This window comes from Mus pahari, chromosome 8 (assembly GCF_900095145.1).
Source record: "Mus pahari chromosome 8, PAHARI_EIJ_v1.1, whole genome shotgun sequence".
Classification (NCBI taxonomy): domain Eukaryota; kingdom Metazoa; phylum Chordata; class Mammalia; order Rodentia; family Muridae; genus Mus; species Mus pahari.
In genome coordinates, this window is record NC_034597.1 from 97,002,151 (window position 1) to 97,014,068 (window position 11,918).

General features: G+C 34.1%; 1 pseudogene across 1 annotated transcript; it reads right to left on the reverse strand.

The window, feature by feature from the left end:
• Positions 1-10,563: 10,563 nt before the first annotated feature.
• Positions 10,564-11,046, reverse strand: LOC110325654 (annotated as a pseudogene). Its single transcript, XR_002380755.1, has one exon. The product of XR_002380755.1 is annotated as a myosin light polypeptide 6-like (transcript).
• Positions 11,047-11,918: the final 872 nt, after the last annotated feature.

Here is an 11,918-nt window from a genome sequence, read left to right on the forward strand (position 1 = left end):
AGGATGAAGAACTGTGAAGAGAGGACCAGGCGTTGGAGGACAACAGCTGGATTGTAAATAAATAAATAACAATAAAAAAGAAATCAATTTGAAAAAAAAAAACAAAAAGGTTAATAAATCCATGAAATTCTAAAAAATTAACATAATGATTTAGAAAATACACTATTGGATAAAATTTAGGATAATATTTTTTGTGAATATAAAAGTTTATACATAAGATTTGGACTTTCAATGTAAAGTATTCTGTAAACTCATTCATGATGAAATTGATATTTACCATGTGATTAAATGAAAGCCATTGCTTCAAATACTTTAGATATGTTTTTGAATTTTAATGACCCAATCACTCATAAATTATGCCTTCACTCATCATACATATTTACTTTCAATAAAAATGTTTTCACACCCATGAATATATTTGTATTTCAAATCTAGGATGAAATGAACCATCGTATTTCCTGAAGATTTTGAGGCTTTATTTCAATAAAATCGTTTAGACAATATATTATACATTTTGGAAGCAAAAATCACAACTCATTGCCAAATATGAAATCACAATAACAATTTACCAATAATGTTGAGGTTAGAACAGAACATCCATTTATTTCATATATAGTATTCAGAAATTAAATGAGACGTATAGCATGATTAATAATGAAAATGTGACTAACTTTATATAAAACTTTTTAGAAGTTGTCATTTGAAACTGGGCATGGTGTCTTACTCTTGCAAATCCCTCTGATTCACTGAATTTGAGGTGGAAAGATTGCTAAGAGTTCAAGGTCAAATGGTGCTACATAGCGAGTTTCATATCTTTCTGTGATATAACATGAGACTTAGACTCAAAGAACAAAAGGAAAGAAAAGATCAAATAGATCAGAATATACAAACAATACAGCTGCAATAGACTATATATTTGTGGAGGAATAACTTGGATAAACATTGTGTGACTATTAATCAACATTACACTTAATACATTTTAAATTTATCTTCTTATAATTTTGAAGTCTGACACTATCTGAGGATTTAAAATTATATATTAATAGAAAGCATATAATTGTATTAAGAATGGGTTGGAAGTATCTTTCATTAAGCACTAATTTTACTTCTGACTACTCCTTTAAAATATTTTCAAAAGGAATCATAATATCAGTATTTAACAAGCAAAATAACCATGAGACACCAAACCTTAAACTGCACTTAGTCCACTACCTTATGATAACAAAAGAAAAATGCCATACAACATTGACAATATATTTCCATCAAAAAGGGAGAAGATGTTATCTTTGCTGTAGTTTATGAAGGATAAGAAGTTCTATATGATAATGTGGCTCTGTACAAGTCCTGATGATTGCACTCAGGTAAATGGGGGAACTTTTCTAGCAAATGAAATTTTAAATCATCTTGTGACAGTTCTCCAGGGAGACATAATACATTCTACTCTGTTTACTGAGTTTGAAGTGCCCATGGGAAATCCAGTTGATGATGCTGATCAAGTAATTGGAATTATGAATATGAAGCTCATTAAGCAGGTTCTAAATCAACATTTAAGTTATTTGCATAGTAGTCAGGAAGTAGTGAGACTGGTAAAATCTTTAAAAACAGAAACATAACTTACGTATCTAAGGATAGATTGACACTAAGTGGCAAAGTGCAGCATAGAAATTTCAAATAAAACACATCCTCAGAATTCTCATTTGAGACTGACAAGCTAAAATGTTAACTGGGCTTGTATTAAATATAGAGCTAAATCCATAAAGTTCAAATGGCAGTTTTAACTCACTGAACCCTCTCATGAAAGATCAGGAACAACTAATGCAAGGCAACAAGATCTGGCAATGTATTAACTGTATTGTCATAAGGCCATCATGTTTTTATCTACATATGCTAAAGAGTTGGGAACTAAATTAGATCCAATATGATGAAAGTGGTCATTCATGTGATTATACTAAATATAATTCAGAATTATTTGATTTGTTCTCTTGTGTGTGGTTCCCATTATAAAATAATTTCATTTAAATGCTTAGTGTTGCTAGCAAAAATGTGTTGTTATATAATGTATACATATATATATATATATATATATATATATACATATAAATAATCTGTTTAAAATGTAATAAATTTTATAGGTTATTTTGAATAGTAATGATGAACACTATGATATTAAAAAGTAAGACAAGTCATCCAGTATGCATTTATTAACAGGAAAAATAATGGATTATGACAATTTGAATATAGAATACATATTAATACACATATATGTATATGTGTAGGAGTATGTATATGTATCTGTCTCTCTCTCTCTCTCTCACTATCTATCTATCTATCTATCTATCTATCTAACTATCTATCTATCTATCTATCTATCTATCTATAATTTCACATTACATGACCTATACATTATTTCCTAAGTAGAGTAAAACGTTCTGATATGTAAATTTACCATTAGATATAATTCTTAGATTAGGTAGCTCTATGTGTTTTGATTGTTTTCTACTGTGGAGAGTGAGTTAGCTCCTGACTCCAAGCTATGCTTGGTGGGAAACTATATAGTATCAACTTATGTGATTCCAGAATTTTCTGGTAGAAACTTATTTTGTTTTTTAATGCAAAGTATTTCTCATAAAATAAAGGATGTACCATAATGCTTAAACGTTGAAACAGTGATATCTGGTTGGCTGGGCTTCCCACTGATTAATTACTTTCTGTTTCTATAACAACTTTGCTCTATCAGTTTGAGTTTGGAATTTTGAACAAAATGTTAAGAGTCAAATAAGCTATTCCAGAAGTGTTAGTTGAAATTTGTTATTCAATGTATATAGCTAAGTACCGGACTTTCCACATAGGAAGTAACAATAAATATTAAATATTTTATAGTATCTACTAGTGCACTTAAACAGAGCACAATAATAATGATGAAGATTGTGATGAACTAATAAATAAATCAAATATGTGTTGAATGTTCAGTGATCTTCTTGTAAGATAGAAAGCAATTTTAAATATTTTTATAATATTTGTTATCTTGTACACATATAACCAGTTTACAACTTGGTATGCATACATAGCGATGTAAAGGTATAAAAGAAATCAGGTGAAGTGATCATTTTGTAAAAATATCATCTAGGAATGGGAAACAGTCACTGTCTTACCTTGAATCACATAGAATCCTAAGAATCTCTCTAAGATCGAAGGAAAATAGCACTTCCAATATTGAAGTACCCCAAGACCTGTCCAGATCATTTTGTAGCTATAATAAAACTCTCTGACTAAAAGAAACTTAGACGAAGAAAAGGTTCATTGAGCTTACACTTCCAGGTCACAATCCATCACTAAAATGATGAGGGCAGGAACACAAAGGGGAACAGTGAGGAGAAAGGGAGACATTGAGGTGAAAACCATGAAGGAATGTCATTAGCTGGTTCCCTTCATGGCTGACTTGCTAGCTCATGATCAGTTATCTTGCTTATATGGTTCAGGCTTATCTGATTAAGAATAGTACCAATCATCAAAACTCTCTTTTGGAGACCACAACAAGAAATCAATAGCTGAGAAATATAGACGGTGTATATCTCACATGTACTTTCTTCATTCAGTGGTTGATAGACAACTGGTTTGAATCCATTTAAGCTCTCTTGAGCAATGCTCTAACAAGGGAGTGTTTGTTTTTTTTTTTCTTTGAAATACCCAAATTATATTTTTGGATATACTACCATTCTAAGATATCTGGGTATTTTGGTAAAGTTTACTTCTGTTTTGTTTTGTTGTTTTTTATTTTGTTCTGTTTTGAGCAAGCTCCTTACAGTTTTCTTTAATTCTCAAAGCTTATACTATCAATGGTGTGAAAACTTCTGTCTTCTTTGTACCTTTGTCAACCTTTGCTACTTTTTTACCATCATTTTTTTTGTCTTTTTAATGCTAATCATTCCAAGAGAGGTACAATAAATGGTGGATTTTGGATGCATCCATGAGAAACATGTAATAAACTGTTATTGTCATTGTTTGGTCACTGCACAGCATGAACATGTATCAAAACATATGACATCCCATACATATGTACAGTTTCTGTATATCAGTTAAGCAATTAAAACTTACAAATTATAGGAAGAAAGTAATCTGTTCTGGATTATCCTTTAGTTGAAAGTTAACCTGATGAGTTTACCCTGTGTCCGGTGCACAGCCGAAGGTAACCAGACATGCCCACCTCCCATAAACACAAAAGAAAATCCTTTAAGATTCTTTCAGTCCAATGGCTAAACTAAGGACTCAGCACTTCAAATATTCCCTATTCTTCCAAATTCAACCTGTAGTACCCACATTGAACATCTCTCAACCACCTGTCATCCTCACTGCAGGGGACCTGGTTCCTGTGACTTCTGTAAGGACCACACTCACATGTAAATAATATAACATAGACACATGCATATAAAAAAATTCAACAGTAAATAATGTATATTTTAAAATTAAATAAAACTCATGTCAAATAAATTATAATTTGTACATATTTAGTTCTGCCCGTGTGGAGTTCCTGAGGAGTACCATAATACCATCAGAAAGAGAGGATATTGTTGTGTCTTTGACTGAACTTGCTATTATTTACACAGAGGAGCAGTCACCCTCAGAACAGGTCTTTTAATTAAGTGCTTTAAACAAAACTAGCATGGCATTCTTTAACATCATGGTTTCCTGTTCTAATTATCCACCACTGACAGTAGGTGGAAAATAAGCTTAAGTACTGTATGCAATTATTTTCTTGTATGAATATGTTAGTGATAAATTCTAACAAATTCTGTTGTCTCAAAATAACTTATCTCCCCTCCATTTTTCTTCAACAGTTTTCTTTCTAAAGAAAAACGATCGAGGTTGAGTTGGTACCATTAAGGACTTTACAGACTACATTTCTATCCTTACTTTTTCCTTCATCTCTGTTGAAACTAGCTGCAAAAAGATATTTTTCTTTGGTAAATGTAAATTATTGTTATTTTTCTAGTTCTTATATCAAAAATTCTAATTTGTTTTTTCAACACTCAGTATTTTAATCACATAAATGTGGGTACTTTTTGCCAATCACCTGAAAAAAATTGTTGACTTCCTCAGAATATTTTATGTAACTCTCTAAAATCATCATTTGGGTTTTTTTTTTATGATTTTTTTTTTGTAAGTAATCTTGAATTGACTTAAATCTCTGCCCTTGTACTGTCGGGAGATATTTTAAATGACATTCTTTATTAGATCTATGTTAAGGATAACTTTTTAAAAATTACCTTGGCTCTCCTCTTACTTTCCCTGCAGATATTATAATATGTCCATAGATTTCACTTTTTTAACAAAAATGAGTACTGGTGTTTTAAATGACATACCATTTGTGTGTAATTAAAATCGTGTGTTGACTTCTTCTGGAGCAGTTGTTCACAACCTTCCCTATGTTTGACTCTTTGATACAGTTCCTAACGTTGTGGAACCCCAAACCACAAATATATTCTTGTTGCTACTTCATAATGAGAATTTTGTACTCTTATGAATTGTTATATAAATATATTCGTTATCAGATGATCTTAGGAAGCCCCTGGGAACGGGTCTTTCAGCCACCAAAGGGGGCTTGCACCAGAGTTGAAAACTACTGTTATAGAGCTGTTCATTTTAGGTTATTTTTGTTTGTTTGTTTGTTTTGTTTTGTTTTGTTTTGTTTTCTATGCCAATATTATCTATTTTATTTCTTATTTATTTATTTATTTATTATTTTCTTTATTTACATTTCAAATGCTATCCCAAAAGTTCCCTACNCCCCCCCCCCCGCCCCTGCTCCCCTACCCGCCCACTCCCACTACTTGGCCCTGGCCTTCCCCTGTGCTGGGTCATATGAAGTTTACAAGACCAAGGGGCCTCTCTTCCCAATGATGGCCGATCAGGTCATCTTCTGCTACATATGCAGCTAGAGACAGGAGCTTAGGGGGTTAGTTCATACTGTTGTTGCACCTACAGGGTTGCAGCTTTGAAACAGGGTTTCTCTGTGTATCCCTGGCTGTCCTGGAACTCACTCTGTAGACAGGCTGGCCTCGAACTCAGAAATCTGCCTGCCTCTGCCTCCCAAGTGCTGGGATTAAAAGAGTGTGCCACCACCACATGGCTCATTTTAGTTTTTGAATGTGAAAAAGGGATTAAATAATGACAGACCTAATTCCTTTTTGAAATTAACGTTTAACTATGGACATAGACCCTGTGAACGTACTTGATATCTCAGTAATACAAACCCCTACATTTCTTCTATGTCTTAAGAAAGGATAAGAACATTTGGACTTTTTTCTCAGTTTCTTAAAAATAGTAAAATAATTGAAAATAAATATATTTCTTAGCACCCACCCTTATTTTAGATTAACAGGAAGAAAATTTTTTAAAAAGTTTCTCTAAAATCTCAACCTAGGTTAAGTTTTAATTTCTCTTAAGTAATTAATAGTTACATTCTGTTGTCTACTGGAGTTTTGCACACAGATGACTAAAATGAACTAAATGATTATGTTAACAAAAAAATACAATGACGCCCTTATTTTTTTCTGTTGCAGTCTTTTTGAAATTAATTCACCAGAATTTCAAGAATTGACTCTTCTTTAAAAAAAAAAAAAAAAAAAAAAAAAAAAAAACACAAAAAAAAACAACTTAGAGGCCTTGAATTTTCAATTTCTTTTCCAGAGTGTATATATTCATCAGGAAGCATCTAATAATAGACATAACTCAACAAGCCTTTTGCAATTTTTCCTGCAACCACTTGAACTTAAGCTACTACATATTCCCTTTTAAGTAGACATTATCAAACGAAGAAACAATCAGACATGGTGATGAGCAGAATCCTAGGAATAACAGGCCTATAAAAAGCATCTAGAAATAAATTAGTTTCTTCATTCATTAAAGGAAATGAAGAACAGTTTTGTATAGGTCACAAATTGCTAAATTTTTATATTTGTATTCGAAAACTAGCTCACTTCTCAATCCTCACCAGAAAAAGGCTTTCTTTTAACAGATAGTGAATAATACAGAGACACAACTATTCAATGTTAACAGAAGAATACTCTAGAATGCTCATCTTAAATAGTTTATCCCTTGTTCTAAGGCTCAAGGATCATCATGGGAATGGATAGAAATTCTAAGATTAATAATTAACACACATTGCTTGAAAAAAACTTGTTTTGCAGGACATCACAGATCCACTCTACAAATAAACTCACAATGCCTGTGACTATGCTTATGAACTGCACAAGATCATGCCTGCCAAAACCCCTTGATGTGTAGCGAATGTTTTTTGAAGTCTTGTCCATAAATAAAAAGACATTAGTAATTGAGGGTTGCTAAAGGAAGGGGAATAGTTTTCTTTGGGGATACAGTCCATGAAAGACAAGCAACACTTAACAAGATGGTCCAATTCAGAGCACACAGAGTGACAAAAGTACAAGAAAGGACAATTGGTAAGGGAAACAAGGAACAGGGTGCGACAAGGAACAGGGTGGATTTTCTCAAATATATTACATTCATGTACGAAATTCTCCACTAAGAATGCTCATGATAAACATGGGGACTATTTGTAAAACAGCATAGTGTATCAAATATTGAAAGCTGTATGTTATCAAATATAATGGCAGGTACTACTTGTTTCTATTTAGTTCTTACTACAGAAAGTAATGATGCTTAGAAATACAAGGGTATTGAACGTAATTTTTTTTACAAATTGAAAAACTAAATAACTATCATGCCTAAATATATGATTTATTTTTCACATTGGAGAATTTATGTACAGAAGTATTCATTGTCTATATGGAAGGTTAAAATTAAAAATTATCAATATTGATTTTTTTTTAGTCTACAAGTAAATGGGATGCTTATTAGGCTCATTTCTATGCTCATTGAGTACCGTATGTGTCTCAGCTTTTACTGTGTACAGTCGAAGGTACTTGAAGCTATCTGCTGTCAAGAGTGAATTTTTTCGGGCAATTTTCACCATTTTACCCAATTCATTTTAATCACCTTTCCTATGCAGTACAATCCTTCAAATCCTCAGAACAAAATTAATGAAAATGAAAACTAATGGAATTACTTTGTGTTTATTCCTTAATAAGGCAATCTGCGAGTATATTCTAATATTAAAGAAGTACATTTATCCACATATAGCTATCTGTAAATAACATACACCTCTAAGACATATCCTATACTACATATTAAGCTACTAAGTGCCTAGCAGTTGTATTCCAAATGAGAATAGACAAATTCACAGGAATTATTATTTTGAAATTATAGAAGAAATGATAAAAGGAAATTTAGATTTAAAAGCTAAGCATGAACCTTTGTATGTAGTATCTTTAAAAGCAAGAGGTTTTATTTCACACATCATCTTAAGAAATTTGGGTCATATAAAAAATGAGTCTAGAGCTGAAATTATCTCTGCACTATAGTGTAAGAAGAAGTCTAGTTTCTGAGAGGCAAAGAAGTAGCCTGAAAATTGCAAGTGGTTGGCAGAGTCCCTTTGTGCATTGGGGTAGAAATGGGACTTTTTAGAAAGATGTTTGTGAACTACTGGCTTTAATCTGCTGCATGATTCAGCTGTGCAGCCAGCCCAGCCCATTCTGGTCCCCCCACCTGATTCGCCAGTCTCTGCACACTTTCTGTGTGCCTGGGAATAAAAAAAAAAAAAAAAAAAAAAAAAAAAAAAAAAAAAAAAAAAAAAAAAAAAAAAAAAAANAAAAACAAACAAACACAAAAAACCTTCTGTGAATTGGTCTGTGTAGGGATAGGTAATTTGAAGAAGCTGTTTACAATGGTGATTCTAAGCACTGAATCATAAGCCCACTAGAGGATACACACCTTGAGTTAATTCAGGGTAATAAAAACTGAGAGACACTTTCACTAAGCCATAAACGTGCTTTGACCACTTCAGAAATCATTAAGCATCTTGGACAGGCATTACACTCAACAGAAGTCATTAGATGTGAAAGTTAAACTTAATCGTATATATCTTGAGAATGAATGGTTTAATTTCAGTGACTCAGGCAGAAGTAATTTACAGAGGGATGATACTATGCCTACTGCTGTTTGTGTGAGTGTTTGTGTTCTCTTTATATTCCATACATGAGGAATGAGTATTTGACCTTCAGACACGGAAGAAAAGTCATATAAAGATTTCATAGCACCTGAGATAATCCCTTATTATGAATTGTGAGAAATGTGTATTCTTAATGATCTTTAAACAAGAATCAAAATATTTGCATCACTCTGGGAATATGAAGAAAGTAGAATAGAGAGGGGAGAAAAAATTTAACACATCACTCTCTTGAAAATTTTAATAATAAATATTAATAAAATGTAATAGTAAAATAATGCTTCAAGACATCTTCCATTTGTGAAGTAACCCACAAACCTGGCACATTTTTTAGTGTATAAAATTTTTAAAAAATTATGTGAGTTTCAAGTAACCCTCTTGATTGAACAGAATAGAAATTGTGTGACAGTCTACAAAAATTAGATCACAAAGGAAAAGCAATAATACAGTTATTATTTTGATTGTAAATATTTAGCAGATATTAAAAAATTAAGACATATGCCTACTAATTGTAAATAACAATAGATCTAGAATACATTCACCTTTACAGAAAATAATAAACTCAACTAAAATAAAATTATATATGGAATAGAACCAAAGACCCAGAAATAAACCAACACACCACACCTATGCAGTCTTGATTTTTGACAAAGAAGCCAAATTCATATAATAAAAAATAAATAAATAAAAAGAAAGAAAGCATCTTCAACTAATGGTGCTGGCCTAACTGTATGTCTGCATGTATGTGAATGAAAATAGATCCATATTTACCACCCTGCACAAAACAATAAGTGAAAGTGGGTAAAGACTTCAATATAAAAATGCATGCCCTAAATCTAGTAGAAGAGAAGTAGGAAATATCCTGGAACACATTGACACTCGGAGGCTGAGACTAGGAGGCTGAGGCAGGTACAGCTCTGTGAGTTCCAGGCAGGTCTGGTCTACAGATCTCTTGAAGGGAATGCCAGAACTACACAAAGAAACTGTCTCAAAACAAACAAACAAACAAACAAACAAATAACACTTAAACAAAACATCACCATACGTTTGTAATATTAATTCAGACCCATTTTAACAGTATAGGAGCTGTTCATTTTTAGATGTGGGTGAGGTTAAAAACTCAGAGTCCTCTGATACTCACATTGCTGACCCAAGAAGGGCAGATCAATCTCTACATAAATGCATTTAGATTCAGTATCACTAAAAAGCGATGATATGTATTTCCCATGAATTGACCTTCACATGTCCTTATTTATCTTCATAGCTATACAAGAAAAAAAACCAAACCAAACCAAAGTATACCAAACCAAACCAAACCAAACCAAAGCACTTCTTTTTTTTTTTTTTTCAAAGAGAGCAAATTTTATTTGGTGAAGACAAACATCATCCAAAAGAAAACAGATGGGCAAGGTTCTGTGATAGGGGAGCCTCTGGGACCACACAGAAACCTCACACTGGGCAAGGAACAGGCTCGGCTCGGGTACAGAGTGTCCTCAGCCATTGAGCACCATCCGGACAAGCTCTTCATAGTTGATGCAACCATTGCTGTCCTCATGCCCCGCCACTAGCATCTCTACTTCTTCCTCTGTCATCTTCTCGCCCAGTGTGACTAGGACATGACGGATTTCAGCACCCATGACAGTGCCATTTCCTTCCTTGTCAAACACACGAAGGCCTTCAACATAATCTTTGTAGGTTCCCTGGTCCTTGTTCTTGGCCACGGTCTGCAGCATGGACAGGAAGTACTCAAAGTCCAGCACCTTCACATTCATCTCATCACTCTTGGGGTTCCCCAGGACCTTGAGCACCTCGGGGTCCGCATCATATCCCCACACTGGTTGTACAAGATCTTGCCATCACCTGTTCGGTCAAACAGCTGGAAAGCCTCCTTGAATTCTGAGGTCTGGTCCTCGGTGAAGTCACACATCTTGGCTGCTGAGCTCTGCGGGACCTTTTCCGGCAGTAATGGCCAACAAAGCACTTCTAAATGGTATTCTCACAATCTTGATTCCCTAAAATTTCTGTAGGTCACTAGGTAATTGCATGCCCTTTCATTCTTACAACTCTTAAGATTTTATTATCACTATTTATTATTATTGTTGTTATTATTATCATCATTATTATACATTTTTTACTTATTCAATATATACCCTGAAAACTGCCCCCTCCCAGTCAACCCCTCCTATACTCCTTCCCCCATGCCCCCTGCTTCTCTGATCTGGTTGGGACCCGTGAGTATCTCACCATCATGCCACACCAAGTCTCTAGCAGGCTAGGTGCCTCCTCTCCCACTGAGGCCAGACAAGGCAGCACAGCTAGAAGAACATATCCTATGCACAGGCTGCAGCTTTTGTGATAGCTCACACTAAAGTTATTTGGGACCCACAGGAAGACCAAGCTGTACATTGGCTACATATGAGTGTGTATATTGAGAGGGTGCAGGGCTTGGTTCAGCCCATTTATGTTCTTTGGTTGGTGGAGCTCCAAGTATTCAATAACCATTTTGTACTTCCATCCACTGTTTGTACACAGCTCCTCCTTTAAGAATGATGAAACATGTGCCCAAGAGAGGATGCCTCAGTTCCACTTGGGAAGGAGAAGAAAGCAATCACAAGTAGGGAGGGAGGGAGGGACCTGGGAAGGAAATTGGACAAGGGGGAGGGGAAGCAGGGGAGAGGGAACTTGATCTGGTATTGGGTGACAGAAAAGGACTGAAGCCCTGAGGGGCAGCAGAAAGAATGGAAACGGGGGCAACCTCAGGATATAGGAGGTTGTGAGGATCCCCCAGAATGCACCAGAGACATGGAAGGTGAGAGACTCTCAGGACTCAAAGGGA